Below are 6,256 nucleotides of genomic sequence, written 5' to 3'. Positions count from 1 at the left end.
GCCAGGTTAAACCGTGCGTTGATCACCTTGATACCTAAGAAGCCGGAGGCTTTGGAGATCAAGGACTATAGGCCCATCAGTCTTGTGCACAGTTTTGCAAAACTCTTCTCGAAGATCATTGCAAATAGACTCCGCCCTAGATTGGGAGAGATAGTGAGCATGAATCAATCCGCGTTCATTAAGCGCCGGAGTTTGCATGATAACTTTATGCTAGTGAGGCAAGTGGCCAGGAAGATTAACACGAGAAGGCACACCAGGGTGCTCCTAAAGCTTGATATTGCGCGTGCTTTTGACTCTATTTCTTGGAGTTTCCTTTTTGAGGTGCTGAGGAGAATGGCTTTGGAGAGAGATACTTGAAGTGGGTAGCGCTTCTGCTCTATACCTCCAACACTAGGGTGATGGTGAATGGAGTGCCAGGAGGCCGCATCTACCATGGCAGGGGCTTGAGACAAGGGGACCCCACCTCCCCCATGCTTTTTGTGGCGGCAATGTGAAAGATCGAGATGTCGCCTAGAGGGGGGGTGAATAGGCAATTAAAAACTCTTGCGGATTTGTCTTGTAAGAATGCGGAATTAAACTATCGTTTAGTTTACAAGCACAAACCCTAGATATGCTAAGCTCAACTAAGTGTAACAATAACAACTAGAGCTAAGCAAGATAGGCACAAGATATATGTACCACAAGTGATAGCAAGATATATGAACTTCAAGCACGATGGCTATCACAAGGAAAGAGGGCTCGGGATAGAAATAACCGAGGCACGCGGAGACGAGGATGTATTCCCGTGTTCCCTTCCTTTGCAAGAAGGTACGTCACGTTTGGGGGGGTGGAGGTCCACGAAGGATTCCCCGCGCCACGAAGGCTCACCCTATTCTCCGAACCACACCCACGAAGGATAATGGCCCTTTCCTTATGGTTAGCTTTTCCTCCGCTCCGGAGATGGCAAGCTCCACAACCACTTCACAAGCTCCACGAAGGAGAAGCCCGGGCCTCTTCACAATCTTCTTGAAGAGATCACCGGAGCACCAACCGCCAAGCCAACTAGGAGGTCACCCTCCAAGAGTAACAAGCTCACGGTCTCTCACTCGAACTAATCGTGGTGGAGAGCTCAACACTATGCAATGATGCAAAGCAAGAACACTAGAGGTGTTCAAGTCCTTCACTCTCAAATCCCGCCCAAACAACAAATGCTAGGATGAGATTGGAGAGGAAGAACAATGGGGAAAGTCAACAAAAGACTCCAAGATCTAGATCCCAAGAGTTCCCCTCACTTAGAGAAGAGATGGATTGGTGGAAGTGTAGATCTAGATCTCCTCTCTTAGATCCCTCAAGAAATAGCAAGAAATATGGGAGGAATCAAAGGGGAGAGCAAGTTCTTCCAAGAGCAACAATGGAGGTGAAGAAAGGGGAAGAACTAACTCAGCCCAAGGTGGAAGAAGGGCTATTTATAGCCCAAGAGCAAATATAACCGTTGGGGAAAAGTTGGGCTGAGAAAACCGTCGAGGAGGCCGGTCAACCGGGCCTGGGGCCGGGCCGTCCGGTCCAGGGCCCGGTCAGACCGGGCCACCGACCGGGGGTCACTTTGCGTCTTCCAGGAGCTCATCCAGTTGGCGCCCGGTTGGCGACCGGTCGACCGGTCGGCACGCCGGCCAGGCCGGTTGGTAGGCCGGCTGACCGGGCGGCAGGCCGGAGCTAGTCCGGCGCACGGGCCGGTCCGACCGGGTCCCAGACCGGGAGAGCAGGAAAACATGTTATACAAAAACTGTGATAACTTTTGTGTCCGGACCCCGATTGACATGAAACCAATTTTGTTGGAAAGATAACGACGAATAGAACCCCAAAAAAAACGCCAAGAAATATGGAGACTCCTCACAGAACATTTTAGATGATTTTAGAGAGGGAGTCTCCCACCGTCAAGAAATGGTGAAGACGTCCAAACTCGAAAACGCAATAGAAGATGCATGCGGATTCCGTTTTCGATGAACTTGGGCTTGTTGTAAAGCTAGCAAAAAGCTCAAGAACCTCACACAGAGAAACACCAAGAAGCAATAGAGATATGCAAAGTATGCAAAGGATTGAGCTCCCTAAGACGATGCGATCAAGTTACCCAACCGAAAGCCCCTCTTGATAGTGCGGCTATCTATCCTATAATCCGGTCTCCCAACAACCACCTTGAGACCGGTAAAAGGAAAACCTAGCAAGGCCATACCTTTGCCTTGCGCAACCCGCTTGATCTTGATGATAGCTCTTCAAGCTCCACTCAAGCCGGAATGCCTCACTTGATCATCGTCGCTTCGTGAAGACTCACAAATGCTCCCCCATACACCATGATGGGAAAGCTCTATTGATGCACATCTTCACATGTACATTATCACCAAATGGACGGCAAGCTTCAAGCATGTGATCCACTTGAGATGCTCATCTTGAACTTTCCCGACTTAACCTTGTACCTTCTCATACTCTCATAAGATAGAGCATGGCTAATATTGAGTTCCACATAAGAACTCCATCTTCATTTCTTCTTCTTGATCATATCACATATATGTCTTCAAATCGATGATCTTGATGCCAACACACAAGATGTATCTTTATTTACATGGCATCCATACTTGAATCCAACACAAGGAATACAAGTAGAACCTATGGAATATTCCTACATATAAACTCAATGAAAACATTAGTCCATAGGGGTTGTCATTAATTACCAAAACCACACATAGGGGCAATGTACCCTTACACAATGGAGGCCCTGACCGTCATGGTAATCAAGGCCGTAGAGGAGGGCCTGTTTGGAGATTTGGCCACCATCTTACCCATGCAGAGGATTTCAGTGTATGCTGACGACGTGGTGCTTTTCCTCAAGCCAAGCCTCGGGGAGCTATGGGAGGCCAAACACATCTTGAGACTCTTTGGAGAGGCGTCGGGGCTACATGTGAACTTCCAAAAGACTACTGCAACGTTGATTCGTGGTACACATGAGGAGGAGGAGAGGACGGCTAGGATCCTGGGATGCGAGTTGAGGGCATTCCCGATCAGATATCTGGGACTTCAGCTGGCACTCCGCCCCCTCACCAAGGCAGAATGGCAACCGCTGCTGGACCAGGTCGTCAAAAGTGTCCCGGGGTGGCAGAGGGGCCTTATCAGTAGAGAGGGGAGACTGGTTCTGATAAACTCTGTGGTGGCGGTGAGAGCTGTGCACCAAATGGTGGTCGCTGAGGCCCCGGTCTGGCTACTTGAGGAGATTAACAAGTGGATGAGGGCTTTTTTCTGGGCCGGCAAGGATGAAGTCCAAGGAGGACAGTGCCTAGTGGCATGGAGGAGCATATGTAAACCGAAGGAGCTGGGAGGATTGGGGGTCAAGGATCTCAGGCTACAGGGCCTCGCCCTTAGAGTGAGATGGCACTGGCTCAGACGTACGGATCCGGAGAGGCCATGGCAAGGCCTTCCAGGGCTGAAGGACCCAGAGGCGGCAGGAGTTTTTCAGAGCCTGGCGCAGTTTATTGTGGGAGATGGGCGTCTGATTCACTTTTGGACGGACAGATGGATCGGTGGATACACGGCAGAGGAGCTAGCGCCGGAGGTGTTTGCTAGGGTTTCTACCTGGAGGAGGAACATCCGATGGGTGGCGGAGGCTCTGCATGAGGATGGATGGATAGATGATATTCAAGGAGAGATGACCGCTGAGCTCTGGATGCAATGTCTGTGCCTGTGGGAGGCTATCGAAGAGGTGGAGAAAGACGACACGAGGCCGGATAGCATCACTTGGAAAGGAGTGGATTCGGGAAGCTACACGGCGAAGGGCACCTATAGGATATTGTGTGAGGGAGGCATTCGCTGGAGCATGAGCGGGCCGGTGTGGGGATATTTCTCCCCCATGAAGTGCAAGATGTTTGCATGGCTGACCCTCAGATACAGGCGGTGGACCTCGGATAGGCGAGCGAGGCATTGATACGTCTCCGACGTATCGATAATTTCTTATGTTCCATGCCACATTATTGATGATATCTACATGTTTTATGCATACTTTATGTCATATTTATGCATTTTCCGGCACTAACCTATTAACGAGATGCCGAAGAGCCGATTCTGTCGTTTTCTGCTGTTTTTGGTTTCAGAAATCCTAGTAAGGAAATATTCTCGGAATTGGACGAAATCAACGCCCAGGGACCTATTTTTACACGAAGCTTTCAGAAGACCGGAGGACTTACGAAGTGGGGCCACGAGGCGCCGCCACAACAGGGCGGCGCGGCCTGGGCCTTGGCCGCGCGGCCCTGGCGTGTGGGGCCCTCGTGTGGCCCCCCGACCTGCCCTTCCGCCTACATATAGTCTTCGTCGCGAAACCCCCGACGACGAGAGCCACGATACGGAAAACCTTCCGGAGACGCCGCCGCCGCCAATCCCATCTCGGGGGATTCGGGAGATCGCCTCCGGCACCCTGCCGGAGAGGGGAATCATCTCCCGGAGGACTCTTCACCGCCATGGTCGCCTCCGGAGTGATGAGTGAGTAGTTCACCCCTGGACTATGGGTCCATAGCAGTAGCTAGATGGTCGTCTTCTCCTTATGTGCTTCATTATCGGATCTTGTGAGCTGCCTAACATGATCAAGATCATCTATCTGTAATGCTATATGTTGTGTTTGTTGGGATCCGATGGATAGAGAATATTATGTTATGTTTATTATCAATCTATTACCTATGTGTTGTTTATGATCTTGCATGCTCTCCGTTATTAGTAGAGGCTCTGGCCAAGTTTTTACTCTTAACTCCAAGAGGGAGTATTTATGCTCGATAGTGGGTTCATGCCTCCATTAAATCTGGGACAGTGACAGAAAGTTCTAAGGTTGTGGATGTGTTGTTACCACTAGGGATAAAACATTGATGCTATGTCCGAGGATGTAGTTATTGATTACATTACGCACCATACTTAATGCAATTGTCTGTTGTTTGCAACTTAATACTGGAAGGGGTTCGGGTGATAACCCTGAAGGTGGACTTTTTAGGCATAGATGCATGTCTGGATAGCGGTCTATGTACTTTGTCGTAATGCCCAATTAAATCTCACTATACTCATCATATCATGTATGTGCATGGTCATGCCCTCTCTATTTGTCAATTGTCCAACTGTAATTTGTTCACCCAACATGCTATTTATCTTATGGGAGAGATACCTCTAGTGAACTGTGGACCCCGGTCCATTCTTTTACATCGAATACAATCTACTGCAATACTTGTTCTACTCGTTTTCTCGCAAACAATCATCATCCACACTATACATCTAATCCTTTGTTACAGCAAGCCGGTGAGATTGACAACCTCACTCGTTTCGTTGGGGCAAAGTACTTTGGTTGTGTTGTGCAGGTTCCACGTTGGCGCCGGAATCCCTGGTGTTGCGCCGCACTACATCCCGCCGCCATCAACCTTCGACGTGCTTCTTGGCTCCTACTGGTTCGATAACCTTGGTTTCTTACTGAGAGAAAACTTGCTGCTGTGCGCATCACACCTTCCTCTTGGGGTTCCCAACGGACGTGTCATCTACGCGCATCAGGCATGGGCTCCAGGAGCAGCCGGACACATGTTACACATGCCTACAAGAGGAAGATAACGCGGATCATATCTTTACCAGATGCCCTTATGCGAGACAGGTGTGGTGCAGGGTCCTCAGGAGTGCGATACACCCCCTATACTTGTGGGTCATCAAGGCGCCGCCACAACAGGGCGGCGCGGCCTGGGCCTTGGCCGCGCGGCCCTGGCATGTGGGCCCCTCGTGTGGCCCCCTGACCTGCCCTTCCGCCTACATATAGTCTTCGTCGCGAAACCCCCAGTACCGAGAGCCACGATACGGAAAACCTTCCGCGAGACGCCGCCGCCGCCAATCCCATCTCGGGGATTCAGGAGATCGCCTCCGGCACCCGCCGGAGAGGGGAATCATCTCCCGGAGGACTCTTCACCGCCATGGTCGCCTCCGGAGTGATGAGTGAGTAGTTCACCCCCGGACTATGGGTCCATAGCAGTAGCTAGATGGTCGTCTTCTCCTTATGTGCTTCATTGTCGGATCTTGTGAGCTGCCTAACATGATCAAGATCATCTATCCGTAATGCTATATGTTGTGTTTGTTGGGATCCGATGGATAGAGAATATTATGTTATGTTGATTATCAATCTATTACCTATGTGTTGTTTATGATCTTGCATGCTCTCCGTTATTAGTAGAGGCTCGGCCAAGTTTTTACTCTTAACTCCAAGAGGGAGTATTTATGC

Source organism: Lolium rigidum, chromosome 7 (assembly GCF_022539505.1).
Source record: "Lolium rigidum isolate FL_2022 chromosome 7, APGP_CSIRO_Lrig_0.1, whole genome shotgun sequence".
In the NCBI taxonomy this organism is placed as follows: Eukaryota; Viridiplantae; Streptophyta; class Magnoliopsida; order Poales; family Poaceae; genus Lolium; species Lolium rigidum.
Note: the sequence above shows the minus strand (reverse complement) of the source record.